Here is a 23,037-nt window from a genome sequence, read left to right as displayed (position 1 = left end):
GGGGATGATGTTTCAAGGGTAATTAGCTTATGAAAAGCCATGTCTCCACCAACGATCATAATTAGAAAGACAGCATTTCTAGCTATAGCCCGACAACTTAACTTCCATTGTAGCAGACATTTTTTCAGAGCTAGCGTGTCTACCTTATCCCACTCCTCCCCACAGGCTTTTCAGAGGCCACTGATAGTGTGCGAACGTCTATTTCCTAAGGCCCTTTTTAAGAGTCCAAATGCATAGAAATGCACCCATTGGGTGCCTTCACCGGAATGTCAGTAAAGGGAATTGCACCGATTCCAGTTTGTATCTCTATTCCCACGCCCATTCCCTCTAAGAACAGACGAGTCGGACGAGAGGTATGGCTGGATGCTTAATCTTGATTCTTCGCCCTCCCATACAGTACTGGGATATCTGTGTTGTAAAAGGGTGTTGCTGATAGTATGTAGAGTTCACCTTCACATTACTAGTGACACGGCGAATGGTTAACTTGCCACTGTAGCAGTATCCAGCGATGATCATGAAACCTCTTGGTAAACATTCCTGGCATTCTTTATACAATTTTGTCTCTAGGGCAGAAGTAAATCAAGCAGGGTTTCTTAAAATTACGAGGGTACACATAGTCTTCGTCTAATGTCACGGGTCAATGAATTGTGGTCGTCACGTTTGGCAAAATTCATCCTGAAGTTTGGTGCGATTTCCATGAGCCCACTTTTTGCAACGACTGGACTGAATACAATGGTCATAGTAATACTTGTCGCATACAATGCAAACTGTTTTTGATTTTTTTCTTGGGTCTGTAGTGAACAGTTTCTTGACCGCTCCTGAGCCCGAAGGCCTGCAGATTACGAGGTGTCATGTGGTCATCACGATGAATCCTCTCGGCCATATTCTTGGCTTTCTAAGTTGGGTTCGCCACCTCAGCCTCAGATAACTTCTGAATTGTAATCATGTAGGCTGAGTGGACCTCGAACCAGCTCTCGGATACAGGTAAAAAACTTTGACCTGGCCGGGAATCGAACACGGGGCCTCCGGATAAGAGGCAGGCATGCTACACCGCAGGGTCGGCCTCAAATTATAAAATTAGAATCACCAGTAAAACTACGAAGAAACATTATTAAAATTGTTCCAACGGTCCAAATTACACACGCTCGGGCAGTGTGAATAACACGACATGCAAAGATATAATAAAAAATTAAATAATATGCAAAATACTTTAAATTTATGAATGAAAATATGTCAAAACATACCTAGATCAGTACTTGTAAAAGCTAAACACCCTCTTGGCTGATGTAACTACTTTACAGTACACTTACTTGTCATCCTAAAAACTTACAAGGAATGTGGGTATTAAGATGGTTTTCCTCTTCCCCTTTCAACCTTAAATCCATTAGCAAAACAACTTCCAGGAAGAAACTTACCCTCGACTGTCTTGCTGACCTTCCCTCAGGCAGGGGTGAACAAACTTGCAAATACCAAAAGTATTATCGGTCCAAATTACAAGGACATCCCCTATACGGGATGCCCTTTGACTTCATATTCAAACAACTTACTTCTGCCATAGTTAAAACGATCTCTTTACAGTAACATTAACGAATCTGTATTTTAGTTCATTATTCTTCATGTACCTATTCTGCACTATGATTGAAACTTTTAGTAGGCGCGCGAGCGAACTGCTGGCGCCGAGCCCAAGCGCCGGAGCCGCGGGTTTATGTTTATATTAACGCAACAGTTGACAAAACCCTGCATTCTTTCATTTTCATATTCTATTAACAGGAATATTGTTAAAGCTGGCAGTTAGTGTTTTGCTGTGGCGGGATGCGAGTAAGAGAGTTCATACTAGTGTTGATATAACGTGTGATTATGGGAGTTTTGCATTATCGAGAAAGGTTAAAAGTGAACAGAAATGCGAGATATAAACTTTTTAATGTAGAAAATGAAACAGCAAAATACCGTGATAATCAGGGCTAGGAGTTTGATGACATGTTATCTTTTAATTGGTTGATAACAGACATTACTAACTTGTAGAGAAATCTTGATCATAGTTCCCACATTGTAGAAATGCACATTTCTTAAGTCATTTTTGTCACATTTTGCCATTTTGTATTTTTAGGTCAGTTTCTATAATTGTACTTCATTATTTGGTCATTTTATGGAATTTGTGGACTATTTTATACTTTTTGAGTCATTTTCTTACATGTTTGAGGATTTTGAATCATTTACGCGTGTGGTATTGGGTATTATCGCAACTTTAAGTGAGGATGAATACGGAGAGTTGAGAATCTTGACAACGCTTTCTCAATCTGGGAACTAAAGAAACTTTGATCACCACTTACTTCTTGGAAATGCCTCACATTCCACGAGAGGCACCTTCAGTTGGAGGTGAACAGTCGAGTTTTTCTTCTGAAGACACGGAAGACAGTTCACGTTGTTTTCTTGACATGCCAAAAGCACAAAAGCTTATTATAATTGTTACCGTGTTTTGGTAGTTTGCAGAGGTGTAAGAAGGTGGGTTCGTGAATGGGTGTACAGAAAAAAGATGAGAGCATGATTTAAAATACTAAAATGTGATATTTTCTTTCTTTCCTTTCTTTTCCTTCTGACTTTAAACTTTGATGAACAACAACAAATAACAGTTAAATGGAATTACGATGGGCTCGTAAACTCTGATAACAGGAAAGGCTTTACTAAAGTTCAGGTACACAATAATTTAAAGAATGAGCTAGCAGCTCCAAAGTTACACTGTTTCAAAGAGCACTTTTGCTCCACTCAATTGACACTCTAGGACAGGGCCTCTCAGGGTGCATGCACCAGTGCATCACGCGGTGCAAGGTGCAAAAGACGACTTCGCTTGGTTGCCCAGAGTGCAGACCCCCACTCCTCGATTTAGAGCACTAGCGCTGTCTCTCCCTTTCCCTACGCCTGTCTCGCCCGCTCCCCTTCTCTCCCTCTTCCTCACTTGCTCCGTAGCACTCCAAATCCGAGCCGAGTTGAGCCGAGCTTAGCCGAGTAGCCCAGAGACGAAGCGTTGCTCCGAGCCGAGCCGAGAGGAACCGATGTACTGTGCACAGGAACTCTGCGCCGCTGTTTGCACGCGTGAGAATTTGGGTGTTTGAGAGGCCCTGCTCTAGGAGACTGAGCTCAGAAGTTTACTACAGTCCGGCCTCTCAAAGGCACAAGTTTCCTATCCAAATGATATACAGTACTTGATGAAATGAAATGGCGTATGGCTTTTAGTGCCGGGAGTGTCCGAGGACAAGTTCGTTCCGCCAGATGCAGGTCTTTTGATTCTACTCCCATAGGCGACCTGCGCGTCGTGATGAGGGTGAAATGATGATGAAGACGACACATACACCCGGCCCCCGTGTCAGCGAAATTGACCAATGATGGTTAAAATTCTCGACCCTGCCGGGAATCGAACCCGGGACTTCTGTGACCAAAGGCCAGCACGCTAAACATTTAGCCACGGAGCCGGACGTTACACTAGGTACATCTTGTGAACAGCGTTCACTGTCATTTCAGCTTGACGCCAATCCATAATTAATGGCAGAGGCAATAAGTGGCCATTCTAAATTGCCTTAGTGGTCAAAAGTGGTCTAAGGAATCGCCCATAAACACAATTCTAGGTGGCGGAACACTTGCACTCATTTCGAAATACACTTTGAAAACACTTAAGATCCTATATGGGCTTATGGTCCGAAGTTACAGAGGCTAAACCTATACTACAAGGGTGACTAGATGGCGAAAAAAATTAAGTTCCTAAAGGTTGTGAAGAAATTTAGAGATTTAAAAATCATAGTCACTCTTTATTCCCTACATTACATACTTCTCAACAGGGATTTGAATACAGTCCTTATACTTGCCTGAAAAATTACATTTCAAAGGTGATGTTAAACTTGAGAAATTTACATTAAGAAAGAATTTTGAAACCTTCCTCTCAAGTTCGTTTTCTGGAATTATCACATTTTTAAAAGATGTTTGCCATTACCTTGAGCTGGTGGGTCTTCCGACGACGGGCAAGACTTTCCCCTGCCTCCACCTTCCGCGTCTGCACTCTAGACTGGAGCGATGAAGAAGTCAGCATTGTCCAAAAGCTCCCAGCTTTTATAGCAGAGGGGACGTTCCAGAACTCTCTAGGCCCCCAATTTTTATTGGCTACGAAAGTATTTTAAAAAAATTCTGATTGGCTAATAACATAAGTAAGCCATGTAATGCTGACGAATTCAACACATTAAAAAACGATTTACAAATCGATGGCTTTCTTTTAAAACCTCGCATGTCCAAATGTTCTTCCTACCCATTATATTCCTTAAGACTGGTCACGCCTCCCGGTCATATATTTGCATGCAGTCCATCAGAATAATTTTCGCTGTGTTCATTTTGCTTTGCTAATGTCTAAAGGAAAAAGGACCTTACCGTACCGTATTGTAGGGATGTTGATTGCATGGCAAATTTACATACTCCTAGAGTATAATGTATTTAAGGTCCATTTTCCTTTACAATACCCCAGAGGAAAATGACCATAACGAAAATTATTCTTTTGGACTGCATATACATATGAGACTGGGAGGCGTGACCATTCTTATGGAATATAATGGATAGGAAGGGTATTCGGACTTACGAGGTTTTTAAAGAAAGCTATCGAAATACTTCAGGTTAACAAACATCTAGAATAGAATTTTCCCTTAAAAATTAATGGTCCGTCCTCCCACCAGAAGTAGATAGTTGCGACATATGAAGATTAAAATTACAAACTTCTTCCAATACATTGTTTCAGACTGGTCACACAGATAGCGTTCTAAAAGGCGCTCAGTTCAAATGCACAAGATACAATAATGTGTATAATATAAATACAGGATATACCAACTCGAGTAGTAAATTAATTATAAAATTTCATTTAAAATTTATGTAAATTTTTAAGTTTTCGGATGATTTTTCAGGATTTCTGACGTCATTTTATAGATAATATTTTAACATGTTTAGGTCACCAGAATACTGGCGTTTGTAATAAGGTTTGTTCCTAGGATGTAATTACAGTACAATAAATTATATCTCAGTGGTTTTTTGAGCAAATGTTATGTCTTGTCGACATGACCCGTCATTTTTTGGAATTTCAAAACTCTGGTAACCCTAATTCCAATACCTTAATTTTTTAAGTAAATAACACATTTTCATGTATAAATGTTCCATAACATACTTTTTAACATTTTTTTTGCAAATTTTGTCAACAGGGCACCAAATTTTTAATAATCATAAGGGCTTGAATCATTAATATTTTATTTGAGGCTGTGTTTGGTTGATTGGGTAAAATTGGATTCAACGGAATTTGTTATTTGCAGTAAAGGGAAGGATGAGAAGAATTGCAATAGATATTACTAATGCAATTACCCCTCCTAATTTATTGGGAATGGATCGTAAAATTGCGTATTCAGATATAGGCTAGAGGATGTGTTAGCTGGTATCGGGATCAATGGTTATGTCATAAACAATATCTGCTTTGCTGATGATTCGGCACTACCACGCCAGCCAGGCTTTTAGGATATGATGAACCTGACAGTAGGAAATACTGAATTTTTTGGACAGTTCGCGAACATTGTGAAGACAAACTTGCCTGTGTTTTCGAGAGCGCCAAATCATGCTGTGTCGATACAAGTCTGAATATCAGCCTTCGTGGACTGTGCATGAACACTGTGATTTCCGAAACACCAAAACAGGCAGTCTTGCAAATCAACAACCGGATCGTAGATCAAGTGGTGTTGTTTAAATATCACGTAACTCTTGTGAAAGAGCTACATGATCCTAAGAAAGACACATATTCACAGTTTTTGCAATTTTTAAATATTTCAGAATGTTCGCTGCAAACAAATATCTAGCATGGTCGGGAAAAAGAGTATAAGTAAAAAAATATAACTTTACAGTAGAAGCATTTTTTTCTTTATTCAAGTACTATACCTACTCCAAAGCATGTAAGTGTTTAAAAATGTTAGGTTCTTAGTCTAAATGTTGTAAAATAAATGAAAAATGATTTCAATGAAACATTCTAGAAAACTGTTGACTTATACTAGTTTTACTACCTACAGTTTCTCACTTATACTGTTTGGACCATTCATGTTTCCAGGTTCAGAATAGTTATAAGTACATGAAATTGTAGGCCTATATATAAACATAATGAAATTGCACTAATTTCAAGCAAGAGATATAAAAAGAGTCACGAAATTAAAAGCACTAAAATGATGCTAAAAATGCTGTCCGTAAGCGTTCTGAGGCATTCGGCGAACTCGATCTATAAACTGGCTTTCCTTCATCACCTATCACTGAATTACTGTATAATGTTTGTTTCTAGCTTCTTCATTCTCGTTTCTTCCCCATCTGGATAAATGTCTGCAATATTAGATGTTTGCATATCTTTATAGAAATGATGGAAAGTACTTGGAATAAGAGGAAGCAAGTCTAAAATGTCCTTTCTCTTCTCCTTGGAAATGGGAAGTTTGCCGTTGTAGCACCAACTTGTCTAAGCACTTCTATGCGCCCTCTTCTTTTGAGGTCCAAGGTTCTAAACGAGTCCTCATTTTTCAGTGTAGTTCTGAAGTACACTACACCCCAATCCCTGGTATAGCGTATCCACTTTACATTACACCAGCTGTAAGTATTATACCATCAGTATCCTTTTTGCGGTGCCTTCAAAATCCAGAAAGTCTTTGTGGGAAAGTTCGATGACCTGAAACTTCATTCTTTCCAACAGAACGTATCAGCTGGCTCCAGTCATGGCGATGATACATAGGAAATTGCAGTCTCTTCTTCTGCTTCTCTATGAGCCCGTGGTCAACATCACTATCTAAGTGGCTATGGGACTAACCATGAATTTATGATCTATCAATTCTAAGTTTGTTATCGTTCAGTGCAGAGAAAAACAGCAGAAACATAGGAGTTCTTATTTTGCCCCCTGCATGTGTCCGCGTACATGGTAACCTTCTTAACCTCTGATGGAAGGCCTATAAATTGTTCATAAATATAGGTTGCGACCTGATTTGCCCCTTGTCCTCCCTCAGTCTCATTCCACAAGTAGCACGTTACATCTTTCTTGCTTGTTTCGTACATGGTGAGATTAAAGGTCCACAATCGTCGTTTATAAAAAGAAACAGATGTCTGAAGAAATGGTGTTGGTAAACACTGTTGCATATCGAACAAGTATCACTGGGCTGTAAGGTCTTCTTTGCACAGCTGTTCGTCTTCGTCCTTTGCTAAATAAGCTGCATCTCCTTTATGATGAAGTGCAAGTTCATCTTCCAGTTTTAATTTCTCTTCTTGGTCTTCCTCAAGTCTTTTTTTTGTGTGTGTTTAAAATATCACATTTGTGGCACGTGTCTACTATGGGTTTCTTAAAAGAAATGTTCATTTTATGGAACTCTTTTTCGTATATTGGACGAGATACAGGGTCGCATATGTTCTCACAATACAACTTATACATTATTTGCATATTTAGGTTGGGGTGGTAGATATAGACGACTGGTTTTCCGCCTCGTGTAATGCGATTCGTACGCTGGGAAAGATGAGATGTGCTGCTAAAAATCTTTTAATTTACTGTCATCGTATTTGTCAGCTGGTGGGTGTCGCCACCTCCGATCTGGTTGGACTGCACCGGACACACTAGCCTTTCGATTTACGATAACAACTGTAACGAACATTTGTGACACATCAAGTGTCCGCATGAAGCAGTCTCTACAAACCCTAAATCTCTCACCATCAACTCTGAAATGAAACAGGTGAGTCGCTTTCCTAGTTTTCTTTTGTCTATATGGATCATTTGTGCGTTTCCGCGATGTAGCTGGCTGTTTCGTTTCTATGAGTTGAGCGATGTAATATAGCTCTTGTTTCTGTCACCCAAAGACCAAAATTCATCGCCTCAAGAATCTTCTTGCATTTCATCCGACTGTTCTTAAGTGGCTTTGACCTCTTAGCTGTTATAAGATTACCCTTTGCGGTTACATATTCCTTTCCTGTATTTCTACTCAATTTTCTCTCAGCTCTGAGTATTCTGGAAAACACTGCAACACGATTTCTCACTTTTTTATATGAATTTGCGAGCTAGAAGTGCCTTCGTTTTGCGGACTGCCTGAATCACTGCTTTCGGGTGTATACAGGTCTTGTCATGATCAGAATCGTCTATGTCAGATATTTCACTGTGGTTTTCATTAGAATTTTTAACCAGTTCTGTACAAAAGTTGCTGGCATTTTTAGGAGTGGTCGAAGTCAGTGAACTGGATTCTATGGCACACTGTTCGTCACTGTCACTGTTCAGTAGCTTCTCAACTTCTTCTGCTATTTCCATCTGTTCATAGTTAAGTTCCGAGGAAGATTATGAACCGACTTCTCTGAGTTCAGGTGTGAAAACTCCACTGGATTCATGTTGAACTGAAGTGACAAGAACAACCAACATTCTGTCACTAAACATATAATGTAAGGCGAAGAATTTGTAAAATTAAAAAAGGAACAGATATCAACTCCAGTATCTTCTTGCCCTTGATACCATGTTGCATCACAAAACATCCATCCATACCGCAGGAAAAACTACTTTATTTGCAGCAGCAAGTCACAGCTGAACTAATCCTTCTGATAATTTTAAACACTGTAATGAACAACAAAAATAACCGGAATTGTTATTTGGTGTTGTTAATGCATCAATATGTGCACAGAATTGTATCCAACAATCGTAATCAAGGAGAGAAATGACTTGTACTTTTTTACTCAGTATGTCTTGTAGAAAGGGCAGTGGTATAAACAGTACATGTTGACATATACTGTTCTGACCAAGCAAATACATTCCTTTCTCAGTTATACTATTTCTACCATGTGCCCTTACAGCTCATTGCTCCTCTTCAGACTTATATCACTTTGACCATAGCTGTGTGACGACTCTACCTCACAGAATCTGGACTTACCTCATTTTGGCAATTTTTTGACTTATACTCTTTTGCCCGAGCAAGCAAGATATATAATATCATTAGCAGGTTGAGCTGAATGTATTGTCCTTTGGTCGGGTGAAAATGGAGCATCTTCTACGCTTTCCCGACTTCTCAACTAAGCCTATCTCCGTGATCGCATCAAACTCCTCTGCACAGACCATAACAAAAGTACCCAATCCTGCAGCACCATATGCTTGTCCCTTCCTGTACACAGAACAACAATGTACACGAAATCATTCACCGTTACCGCAGCCCGACAATGGAATCTCTTACCTGTGGATGCCAGAAATATGTCCAGCAGCTCAACTTTTTAACATACCTGTGTTGAAATACTAGGTAGACATGCATGAATCATCAAGTTTTGACCTGAAAACACCTCCTCCTACTTCCAGTTCATCATTATCTCCCTCTTCCTTTCACAGATCTTCTTCTTATTAATCTTTCTCTTCACTTCTGAGTTGAAGGTGACATCTCGGCATCTTCTTGAAATGTACATATGTTTGAAACTTGCTTTTAAGTACTATACCTAGTACTTATTATTCATATATTTTTAACGCAATCTACGTTACAAAGCGTATTGTATAGATGATATAGTTTTTGTCTATGTATGATATGATTCTTCCTTAATATCACTACGTTTCATTATTTTACTAACATTATTATTATTATTATTATTATTATTATTATTATTATTATTATTATTATTATTATTATTATTATTGCGTTCCGGCCTTCTAAGGACCACGTTACAATTTCAATTCTTCCTCCTTACTTGTTCTCTCCTTTCCTTCCAGTATTCTTTCATTGTTTCACTGTGTTTCTTTTTCGTGTCTTCAGTCCACTTTGTGCCTGTCTTCTTTTCCTTCTTCCCTTGGAATCCTTCCATTTGTAAGACTTTCTTCCTAAAAATATTTCTTTCCAATAATTCTTCTTCTCGTATGTTGTTCCTTTCCAGGTCTTTCTTGACTTCTTGAATCCAGGTGGTAGTTGATTTCTTTTCCCAAAGGCACTTGAAGATTCGTTTAGTTAATCTATTGTCATCCATTCTGTAAATGTGTCCAAGAAATAGCAATCTCCTTTTTCTTATTGTTTCTGATATGTTTTCTACGTTCTGGTAAATCTCATTGGTACTTCTTAATTTCCAAAACTCTGCAATTCTTAGAGGACCTAATATTTTCCTTATAATTCTTCTTTCTAATATTTCTAATTTATCAAGCTTGTAGTTCAGTGCTAGACCTTCGGTGGCATAAAGGTATTCTGGTTTCACTACCGTGTTGTAGTGCTTTATTTTAAGTTTTCTTGATAAGCACTTTTTGTTGTAAGTATTCTTAGTTATACCGTACGCTCTTTCCATCTTTTGTATCCTCTCCTCTATAGCAGATTTTTCTAAACCATTTTCTTGAATTGTCTCACCCAAATATTTGAATTTCTTTACCATTTCTATTTGACCAATGTCCATTACTAAAATCTTTGGGGCACTTTTTATATTCGTCAAAACTTTTGTTTTCTCGGCAGAGATTCTCAAGCCTGTCATGTTGGCTGTCGTTTCAAGGAGATTGACTTGCATTGCTGCATCTGTAAGGCTTTCTGAAAGTATGGCAAAGTCATCTGCAAATGCTAGGCAATTTATTGCAACACCTTTGTTCTTCTTCCCCAGCATGAGTGGCAATATTTTAGATTCTTTCAGTTTTTCATTCCAAATTATTATTATTATTATTATTATTATTATTATTATTATTATTATTATTATTATTATTATTATTATTATTATTATTATTATTATTATTATTATTATTATTATTATTATTTTAAATATTGTTTCCATATTATTGTCATCAGTAATTATTACTAACAGTCTTCTAGGTTAAGAATGGTTAAGTGTAAGAAATGGAGTACATCCCTAAATTTGCCGGAATAAATAAAACTTATTCTTATTCTTATTCTTATTCTTATTCTTATTCTTATTCTTATTCTTATTCTTATTCTTATTCTTATTCTTATTCTTATTCTTATTCTTATTCTTATTATTCTTATTCTTATTCTTATTCTTATTCTTATTCTTATTCTTATTCTTATTCTTATTCTTATTCTTATTCTTATTCTTCCTGAAATATCGAAGATCACAGAGGTGTAAGAAGCGTGAGGGGTGAATGGGTGGACCAGTAATTAACAAGAGTAGAACTTAATACAACAAAATTCGAAATTTTGATTCTTTCTTTCTTTGAGCTTAAAATTTGATAGACCGAAGATCTGAATAAACAATAACAATATGATCATGAGCTCGTCAGCCTCAAACAACAATGACTTAAAGTTCAAAAATCACGTAGAACTTGATAGAATTACAAATACTAATTTCCACAGAAAAGAGCTCGATTGCTCTTGGCAGGTAGAAAATTTACAAGAGCACTATTTGGTCGTATCCCTCAAACTACAAGGGAGTCTTGGCTCCAACTATATCATAGTCCAACTTCACAAAGGCATCAATTTTTAACAGCGCACTTACAACCTGTAGGTTGTTCTTAATTAAAGTATTTACACCTCGTTACCCTGAGGTGGACTTATTTATCACTCAACAGTTTGTTACACACTGATACGGAAACAATTATCGAATAAACACACTAAATGGCCTTAATGTAAAAAAGGAAAGGTTTAACATGACTGGCCATGAACAAAAGGTTAGGAGGCGAAACACTCGCACTATTCTACACCGGGGTGACTAAATGAGAAACATTAAATACCAAAATAGTCTCAAGAATTTTAGATGATTATAAACTTTAGTCACCCCATACCAAGTTAAATGGGAATCAACAGAGGGTAATCACTCTTTGTTTCCTTTCATTACATATTTCCCAGTAGGGAATAGACCAGAGTCCTCAGACATTTTAACCAATGCATAAAATAAAAGGGGTTTGAAATCTTCCTCTCAAGCTATCTGCCGCAGCGATCACATGTTATGGAAATTCTGCCGTTACCTTCTTTTTTCAGGGCGTCCCGAAACCGGACCGCAGCCCCTGCCCCCGAAGCGCACGCCGCAGTCAATAAACTGGAGAGATGAAGATGACAACACGGCCTTAAAGCACCCAGCTTTTATAGAATTTTTTGAGGGGAAGATTCCAGAAATCTTCTCTGACAGGCTGGGTTCCTGTACACACTATCAATTTTAATTGGCTCCAGAAAATATTTGTAAATTTCTGATAGGTTGATTACAACTGAAGAAGGAAACAGCAGAAGCTTAGATAACGTTGATACATAAAATAAATAAAAAATCCTAAGAGCTAGGTTGACAAACCTCAAAATTACGAATTTCTTTATGGAATAATTCTAGCTTATCCGGCAAGATGGAGCAATTAAACCTATAGTAGAGACAGCTAACAGTTGAAAATCAAACTATTTAGTAGTATATCAGTTGAAGTTAGATGACATACATGGCCTTATAGAAGGCGCGCAGTTTAACTGTCCGGAGAAGGTATACGCCCAGTACAATTATTATTATTATTATTATTATTATTATTATTATTATTATTATTATTATTATTATTATTATTATTATTATTATTATTATTATTATTATTATAGATTGCGTACCACAATTTAGACCATCGCTAAATTGACCGATTTTAACGAAACTAACAGTCGGCGTGTTTCTTGCTTGTGGTAAACTCAAACGCCGCTTCAGTTCCGGCTTTAGCATTACTTTAGTCAACTTTATTAGAAACAGATGTCTCTCTATTTCTTCCAAGGCTTTGCAGAACAGTACGTACGCACTGACTACGGCAAGGTCTATAATATCATAAAGTATTACTAATGGTCAAAAGTTTGTACCCTTTTTCACGGAATAGTGGCGTTTACAAAATATCACTAAAAAGCTGATCTATAGTCGATAGTCAGAAAATTCTAAGAAAATTCTATTTACTCTATCTGGGGTCAAAATTGACCCATTCACAGATTTTTATATCGATTAATTTGTGATTCGATCTCACCCACTTCGCCATTAGCATTTTTCTGTAACACCACATTTCTCAAACTTATATTATCTTTTCTTTCTGAGCTAGTTATCGTCCATATTTCACTTACATACAGTGTCACACTCCAGACGAAAGTCTTCAAAAACGTCTTTGTAATTCCTGTATCAGTGTTCGAAGTGAGCAAATTTCTTCTCTTAATAAAGGCATTCCTTGCTTGTGCTAGTCTGCATTTTATGTCCTCCTTACTTCTGCCATTATTAGGTATTCTGCTACCCATATGGACAAAAATAAATCCATCAAACTTGCTAAAAATGTCAGTGAATTCTCCGTATACCAGTGCTAAAAAGTCATTAATTTTCCGTATTGAACAATAACCCTTGAATATCGCTTTTAACATTTGAAAGAAGCGTGGGATCAAATTTGTCCATAGTTTTAGATTAAATAACACTTGGGTTCTCTATGACGGATTTTACGATTTAACTATTGAAAGTATGAGAAGTCTACGGGCTCAAGTCTCAACACACATCAATGAAATGTTCATGAGAAAACAAATTAGTGATTTTTTTTTACAAGTTGCTTTATCCCGCACCGACGCAGATAGGTCTTACAGCGACGATGGCAGAGAAAAATGCTAGGAGTGGGAAGGAATCGGCCGGGGCCTTAATTAAGGTACAGCTCCAACATTTGCCTGGTGTGGAAATGGGAAACCATAGAAAACCATCTTCAGGACTGCCGACAGTGAGTCTCCAACAGAATGCAAGCTCACAGCTGCGCGCCCCTAACCACACGGCCAACTCACTCGGTAACAAAGTTTGACCCGAAACAAGAGATAGTTGGTAGAACACATACAGAGATATCCAGAAATCTTCGTAGAGTGTTGTGTAATGTTGGAACAGCAGGGGAGACCGACTGGCAGTCAGTGATGGGATAATTGAATATTTTTAATAATCGAATAACCTTCAACCGATTATTTAAATAATCGAATAAATAATCGAATAAAATAATCGAATGAGTTTCAAATATCATTCAGTTGTATCGCACAGAACATTCGGACCCGTCATGTATCAATTTTTCGGTTTAAGTGTGTCGGATGGATAATCGATTGAAATAAACGAAGAGATGAACTCTTATGAAAAATAGAAATACTCATTTTTCCAAACGTATCTCCAAATGTTGAAACTAAATGAGTGAATTAACTGTATTAATAACATCACTATTCATTCGATTATTCGATTATTCACTATTCAGTTGCCTCATTCATTCGAATGTAGTTTCGGATGAATGATCGAAAAAAATAATCAAATGAAAAATGTTCACTATTCGACTGGCTCATTCATTCGAATGAATAATCGAAAAAAATCGAATGGAAAAATATTCACTATTCGACTGGCTCATTCTTTCGAATGAATAATCGAAAAATAATCGAATGGAAAAATATTCACTATTCGACTGGCCCATTCTTTCGAATGAATAATCGAAAACTAATCGAATGGAAAAATATTCACTATTCGACTGGCTCATTCTTTCAAATGAATAATCGAAAAATAATCGAATGGAAAAATATTCACTATTCGACTGGCTCATTCTTTCGAACGAATAATCGAAAAATAATCGAATGGAAAAATATTCACTATTCGACTGGCTCATTCTTTCGAATGAATAATCGAAAAATAATCGAATGGAAAAATATTCACTATTCGACTGGCTCATTCATTCCTTCGAATGAATAATCGAAAAATAATCGAATGGAAAAATATTCACTATTCGACTGGCTCATTCTTTCGAATGAATAATCGAAACATAATCGAATGGGAAATATAATCGGATAAGCGAATAAAGTGAAATAATCGAATAAGCGACTATTTTGTATTCGATTGTCCCATCGCTACTGGCAGTGGGTAGATTCTGGACTGTATTCTGACACAATCAATAAATATGGTACACCTAAAAGCGAAAGATACGTGCCATTGGAATTAACCAATTAAGGTTAAAATCCCCGACCCGGCTGGGAATCGAACCCGGGACCCTCTGAACCGAAGGCCAGTACGCTGACCGTTCAGCCAACGAGTCGGACATCTGCATGGTTATGCCATTAGAAATGGTTAGAGAATGGCCTCGTCTTCAAAATGAATCATAATTTCTTGAGCTACTCCGGTTCCGGGAGAGGAACTAGCCTCCAGCTATTGTATCTTCTGAAGGTGACGCGTACTCATAATACGAAGCCAGGCTTTTATTGCAATTGCTGTGTTATTTACTTAGCTTAACTATAGTGTTTTACTTATCAAATGATCACTCATTACGTCACTTGTTGATTGAAGATGTAGATATGAGCCATAAGTATCCAGTATTACTAGCGATTGTTCCGGTTCCTCGGGGGGTCAATATGCTATATTTAACTCGCATTACTTCGCCAACCGGTTATTCGTACAGGAATTATCCGACACCCATGCCCAAGGCAGGCATCTGTCCTTGGAGTTATTTGAAGAAACAAATGATTCTCCCAGATACATAAGAAATAATGACCGATATTTAAGGATTTGCCTTTTTAGTTGGAGGACAACTCCGTCTGAGGACTGGTTTCTCTCATAAAGTTAATGAGACTACACGAATATTGGGTTTCAACGTCGTGCATTATTATGTTGAATATATTTGCACATGATTTCTAATTCTAAAAATAATATTTGGATGGTCTTAAGCTACAGAGAACCAAGTGCTTTCTTCTTTAAGTCATCAGTCCATAGACTGGTTTGATACAGTCCTCCATGCCACTCTTACTGTTCTGATCTTTTCATATCTACGTAACTGCTGCATCCTACATCTACTCTAATGTGCTTGGCATATTCATACCCCTGAAAAACCAACTGAACAAGTCCTGGGTATCTTAAGATATCACCTATCATACTATCTTTTCTTCTCTTCAAATTTAGCCAAAGCGATCTACTCTCACGAATTCGATTCAGTATACCTTCATTCGTGATTCTATCTACCCATCTAACCTTCAGCATTCTTCCGTAATACCACATTTCAAAAGTTTGTCTTCTATTTCTTCCTGAGCTAGTTATCGCCCATGTTTCACTTCCATACAATGATACACTCCAGACGAAAGTCTTCATTAACATCATTCTAATACCTGTATCAATGTTCGAAATGAGCACGTTTCTTTTCTTAAGGGGATAGTCTAGCAATAAAGTATTGATTTTTTTTCTGATTTTCTGTTTGCTTAAATGTATTCATTCATATATGTGCTTTCATAGTACGAAAGGACTTTGTGAAATTCGAAAAAGAAATATAGAAAAAATATAATTAAATACTAGCCTGCAGCTGAGGAGTGGGCGTGGTATCATATGGCAGTTGTCACAATGTTACTTGTTTGCTCTGAAAAATAAATGTGGACTTTGGTGCCATATTTTGAGCATTCCGGGTATATGTCGAATATGTATGTGTTCTTTTAGAAGCAGATATTTATTTATGCTTTGCGATCATACATTTATTGAAGTCGTTTGTAAACAAGCTTGTTAGAAGTATGTTTCGGAGGTGTTATTTCTGTTAGTGAGTCTTCAGTCATGCCTAAAGTCAGAGGTAAAACTGCACTAAAACGGAGAGCAAAAGAAGTGCTTACTAGGTGGTGGTCTACGAACTACGCAGAAGAAACACCCCATTTGAGGTGGAAGCAAATATTTATTAAGGATTTTTTTTTTGCTAGGGGCTTTACGTCGCACCGACACAGATAGGTCTTATCGCGACGATGGGATATGAAAGGCCTAGGAGTGGGAAGGAAGCGGTCGTGGCCTTAATTAAGGTACAGCCCCAGCATTTGCCTGATGTGAAAATGGGAAACCACGGAAAACCATCTTCAGGGCTGCCGATAGTGGGGCTCGAACCTACTATCTCCCGGATGCAAGCTCACAGCCTAAAAGGGATCAAATGAACGTGAACATGAAGACGAAGGCCAGTTGATGTGACTTTTCTGAGATCCCTGTACAAAAACACACTGTGTTGTACGTATTTCAGGGACAGTGTAACTGCACAAATAAGAAATACGTTCGGTTTTTCTAGAAAAGTGGCTGGGGAAGCTAGAAAGAGAAAAGAAGGAACAACATACAGCCCAGGTGGACGATTGTATTGTGTAACTTTGACTGCGTTTACCTTTACTTCGTGAAACTGAACATTTCAATATAACTTTCTTGTAGTAAATATTCTCCAAATTGGATGAAAATTTTAGAGATAACTCCGACTAACAGTGTTAAGAGTCTTGCGTATCATTTTGAAAAAAAATTCGAAATGAAATGTTGATACATATATGTTATAATTATTTCCATAAAAAAATTCAGAATTTTGAAAATGAATTTAAAGGCCACCACAAAAGATACCCCCTAAACCTTACGCGAAACTCTTTGACTATATTGTGAGATACAGTCTTCAATTATTTAAACACATTAAAGTAAATTTACTATAAAAATAAATTTCGAAAAACTTTAAGAAACAAAAATTCTCGAAAACTGTTGGATCAATTGAGTTGTAAGTTTGTATCTTTGTTTAATAATACTTACAAATCCTGTGTTTAAAATTTGAGACCAATTGATAGAATGTTTTCAACGCGTAGTATATACGTATCGATTTCGAAAATTCATCTACTTCCTTAAGACTTCATTTTCTAATCTAATATTTGCTGCATCACCTGACTTCGTTCGAATGTACTCCTTTACTTTTGTTTTAATCTCTTACTTCCTCCACATGATTCCATCCATACCATTCAGCAACTTCTTCAGATTTTCTACCGATTCAGATAAAACAACAGTATCATGGACAAATCTAAGGGTCTTGATTTCCTCTCCTTGGACTGATATTCGATTTTTTCAAGTCCTTTTTTGATTTCTTTTATCGTCTGTTTTATGAAATCATTCAAAAGGAGGGGGGGGGGCAATTTGCAGCCTAGCCTCACTCCTTTGTGGATTTAAAAAGAGCTGAGAAAATTTTGTCTCCTCTAGTGTTTTCAGTGCACTATATATTCTGGTATGGACTAGAACAAATTTGTTACTTTCATTGACCAATCTCCGTCTCATCGCTGGCTTGATAGTACGAAAGTGACCGAGGTATGAGTGATGCTAGCAATGTCATTCCTTATTCAGTCAGTCCATGTTATAAATGGTGTGAAAATGTCGCTCATAATGTCGGTTGATGCGGGCATTTCAGTGGGCTCGGCAGAATGATATGTAATGGCAACTTCTGACTAGGTGAGGAAAGCAACCGGAAACTACATATTCAGTGACACCTAGGCCATCTGTGACAACCATTGCATGCCTGTAGTTGTAAAATAATTATACACAATATTTACCATTCACGTACAGCAGAACTTGGGGAGTATTTTAGTATATATGTATATATAATCCTTTACCTGCCGGGCTGAGTGGCTCAGACGGTTGGGGCGCTGTCGTATTGTGCAGGGCTCTAGTTATTGTGCATTTGCGCTGTGGGACGTAGAAAGCTGAAGGATATCAAATACCTACCAAAATTCGCACCCATCAGTGCAGCACTCCTTCTATGAGGGACTGAAGTCAACATCAGAAGGAACTCAATCACAGACGAAAGTTGATGGACCGAGCTCGATAGCTGCAGTCGCTTAAGTGCGGCCAGTATCCAGTATTCGGGAGATAGTAGGTTCGAACCCCACTGTCGGCAGCCCTGAAAATGGTTTTCCGTGGTTTCCCATTTTCACACCAGGCAAATGCTGGGGCTGAACCTTAATTGGGGCCACGGCCGCTTCCTTCCCTGTCCCATCGTCACCATAAGACCTATCTGTGTCGGTGCGACGTAAAGCAACTAGCGGAGGAGGGAAAGTTGATGGTCTCTTTAATGCAGATTAACCTGATTTCAGTGACTGAAGAAATTTAGGCTTAGATACATTACAGAACATAATTCAGTGATCCCATGAACTGTTTAATTTTTATTCGATCCATAATCACTTGAATTATTCATTTTTAAGGAACCATTTATATTCAAAGACATAAAAACAGTCCAACACTGCGTCTTACGGCAAACCTGTTGAAGGTCAGTTTCCTAATAACAATGCTATTTGCATTACGTCACTCTAACTACTTTTACGGTTTTCGGAGACGCCGAGGTGCCGAACGTTTGTCCCGCAGGAGTTATTTTACGTGCCAGTAAATCTACCGACACGAGGCTAACGTATTTTAACACCCTCAAATACCACCGGACTGAGCCAGGATCGAACCTGCCAAGTTAGGGTCAGAAGGCTAGCACCTGAACCGTCTGAGCCACTCAGTCCGATACCTTTAATAAAGGAATACACTGAACAAGGGACATTATTCCTTAAAGATGATTAAGAAACATGATTTGAATTGAAAATATATTTCAGGCTCTGTATTAGACGGCTAGTTATACAGTATAATATACTGTACTTGAGTTCACGAATTTTTTTATTACTTTAAATGTCATATTTCCAATATTCTTTTGACATTTTAAGGTGTGTCAACCCTAACTGTCTTTGAGGCGGGCTCTTGTGCCAGTTTCTACTGGGGCTCTCACTCCAGGAACTGTGAAGAAATTGACATCTCTGTGACCAGAGACGATAAAGCGGCTTAAGCAGTGGAACGAGTGAACGAACGGGTCTAGCCAATGGAGCCGCAACTCACGGCTTCTTGCCTAATTTCTATTGTTTACGTTAGTCGCCAATGATTGGAAATATTTTTCTAAATTGATCTGAGCGTTGAGTAACAGCGATCAGGACACGCCCACTCGTATGTTATAGTGTCCAGTTCCGTGACAGCGAACATAACACGATACCGAACTCTCTTAATATTAGAGAGGGCTACGTCGTTAACTTCCGGGTGCTGTTATTGTTTTGGCCATTGGTCCGGAACAGTGACTCCCAAAGACTGCTTCGCGTCCTCAGCTTCCTCACAGGGGCACAGTGAAGTAGTGCAAGCATATTTGTGATTAGGTAAAATACCCACTTCTGACTGATGTATGAGCGAGGATGAAAGTAGTTAATGAGTCCGACTCCTTGGCTGAAATATCCTTGTTGAGGTCTTCGGTTCAAGGTCCCGAGTTCAATTCCCGACCGGGTTGGGGATTTTAATAGCTTCTGAATAATTCTTCTGGCTCGGGGACTGGACATTTGTGCTTGCCCCAACACTCTTCTCTTCATATACAACCAACACACTACACTACCAAGCACCACAGACACACGCAATAGTGATTACATTCCTCCATATAGGGTTGTGTCAGGAAGGGCATCCGGATGTAAAACAAAGCCAAATCCACATGCGCGACATATTTCGCACCCGCGACCCCACAGGTGTGGAAAAGCGGTAGAAGAAGAAGATTTAAGCACTTAACGAATTAAAGATGAAGTGAATTACGATCTCACTAGATATGAACCCCTTCGCCTCTGGGGTGTAGTGATTAGTGTGATTAGCTGCCACTCCCGGAGGCCTGGGTTCAATTCCCGGCTCTGCCCCGAAATTTGAAAAGTGGTACGTAAGTGGAACGGAGTCCACTCAGCCTCGGGAGGTCAACTGATTAGGGGGTGGTTCGATTCCCACCTTAGCCATCCTCAACGTGGTTTTTCGTGGTCTCCCCACTTTTCCTCCAGGCAAACGCCATGCTGGTACATAACTTAAGGCCACGGCCGCTTCATTTCCTCTTCCTTATCTATCCCTTCTGATCTTACCATCTCCCTAAAATATCCCTGCTCAGCATAGCAGGTAAGGACGCCTGGGCGAGGTACTGGTCCTCCTTTCCAGGTGTATCCCTGACTCAAAATCACACTGTCGGCAGCCCTGAAGATGGTTTCCCGTGGTTTCCCATTTTCACAACAGGAAAATGCTGGGGCTGTACCTTAATTAAGGCCACGGCCACTCCCTTCCATTCCTAGGCCTTTCCTATCCCGTCGTAGCCGTAAGACCTATCTGTGACGGTGCGAAGTAAAACAAATAGCAAAACAAATCTCTTTCTCTCTGAGGTAGTTATCGTCCATATTTTACTTCCACGCTCCAGAGGAAAGTCTTCAAAACTATATTTCTAACTAGATTTGGCCCTGTTTTAAGGCCGGGTACCCTTCCTGACGCCAACCGTATCTGGAGGGATGTAATATACTGTGGTGGTTTGAAGTGTTAGGTATTGTGTGAATATGAAGAGGAAGGTGTTGGGACACACATAAATGTCCAGTACCCGAGCCAGAAGTGATCATCAGACGAGATTAAAATTCCCGACTTAAGGCCACGGCCGCTTCCTTCCCTCTACCTTGCCTATCCCTTCCAATATTCCCATCCCCCACAGGGCCCCTGTTCAGCATAGCAGGGGGCCTGGGCGAGGTTCTGGTAATCCTCCCCAGTTGTATCCCCCGACCCAGAGTCTGAATCTACAGGACACTTCCCTTGAGGCGGTGAAGGTAGGATCCCTCCCTGAGTCCGAGGGAAAAAACGACCCTGGATGGTAAACAGACGAAGAAGAAGAAGAAGAAAAATGTCCGCACCGAATTTAGTTATTAAGTAAGGGCTTAAGCACCGCCGTCTCAATCCTACATACTGCCTGCTCTATATGCGGTTAACATGCTTCCCAGCCTGAGCTCTTAATGTCGCAAACCTCAGCTAGGGGCGCCAGTTAACGCACCCAACGTATCTCCGTACCCACATCGTTGTGTTCCAGTGCGTTTCCATCGATCATTTATGTTTGTGTGTGTGTGTGTGTGTGTGTGTGTGTGTGTGTGTGTGTGTGTGTGTGTGTGTGTGTGTGTGTGTGTGTGTGTGTGTGTGTGTGTGTGTGTGGTCGTAAAATGATGAATTGTTGTGTTCCTCTCTTATATCATGGCAAGAAATCCAAATTATTCAGGTGTGAGAATTTCTGACATCCCCCAAGTAATGAACTTTGGGAAAATTGCCTTATGGTTATCAAGGCATAGATCAACCAAGGGTAGTCAATGGATTCTATCCGATTATTTTCGTGTTTGTTGCCTAAATTTTAGAGATGATTTAAAAGATAAAACTAAAAAATGTACTGAAGCCAGAGAGCGTGCCCAGTCGGTCTCCGAATTATCCCCATTACCTTCTAGCAAGAAAAATAGCTCCACGAAAGACCAGACAGCGACAGGGTATTTATTTGGAAGAAATCTATGATGAAACAAGTTCTTCAACCGCAGGAAATACATTGGATGACGAGTACGAAATTCATGTGAACAACGATGTCTCATTCAAGTCAATATTCCAACGAGTAACAATGACAGCAGTTATCAGAAAATCAGACATTAGAGGCTCCGATCAAGAATTCTGAGACTGCGAGAACAGCTGATGACTAACCATAATGAAGCTAAAAGACTACAGAGGAAATCCCGAGACAACTCACAAACTGATCGTCTGAATAAAGTAAAGGAAGCAGCTAAATAAACCACACGACCGTTTATCTTTAAAATCAAACCCATAATTTTCGCAAGACAACATCCGCGCGGTCAGAACAAATCGCACGGTACTATGTGACGTGGGGATTAGTATCCCAAACGGTGACGAATATGGCAGAGCTCCTAGTCTATTGTCAGCTCCGTAATAAAGTACTCTGGACAGGTAGCATAAATGGAAAATATTGATAGTGTTTGTCGGGATTTCCCAGTTACTGAAGAAAAGACTTAGACCTGAATGCACCGAGCTCGATAGCTGCAGTCGCTTAAGTGCGGCCAGTATCCAGTATCCGGGTGATAGTGGGTTCGAACCCCACTGTCGGCAGCCCTGAAGATGGTTTTCCGTGGTTTCCCATTTTCACACCAAGCAAATTCTGGGGCTGTACCTTAACTAAGGCCACGGACGCTTCCTTACCATTCCTAGGCCTTTCCAGTCCCATCGTCGCCATAAGACATATCTATGTCAGTGCGACGTAAAACAAATAGAAAAAAAAATAGACCTGAATGTAAAATTCTCAGACCAACAGAGAGGAGTGTAACAGTGATTGCCGATTAAATGGCTAATTAGGTACGGCTCCTCTACGACCGAACCAGTGACAAGTCTGTTTGCGTGGCCAATGTTGAAGGTGTATGCGGCACTGATATTGGAAAATCTCCTGCTCTTATGAATAAACTGTTGTGTTTTGCTGTAAACGAACTTTCC

This window comes from Anabrus simplex, chromosome 7, assembly GCF_040414725.1.
Source record: "Anabrus simplex isolate iqAnaSimp1 chromosome 7, ASM4041472v1, whole genome shotgun sequence".
Lineage (NCBI taxonomy): Eukaryota > Metazoa > Arthropoda > Insecta > Orthoptera > Tettigoniidae > Anabrus > Anabrus simplex.
This window is presented reverse-complemented; position numbering follows the sequence as displayed.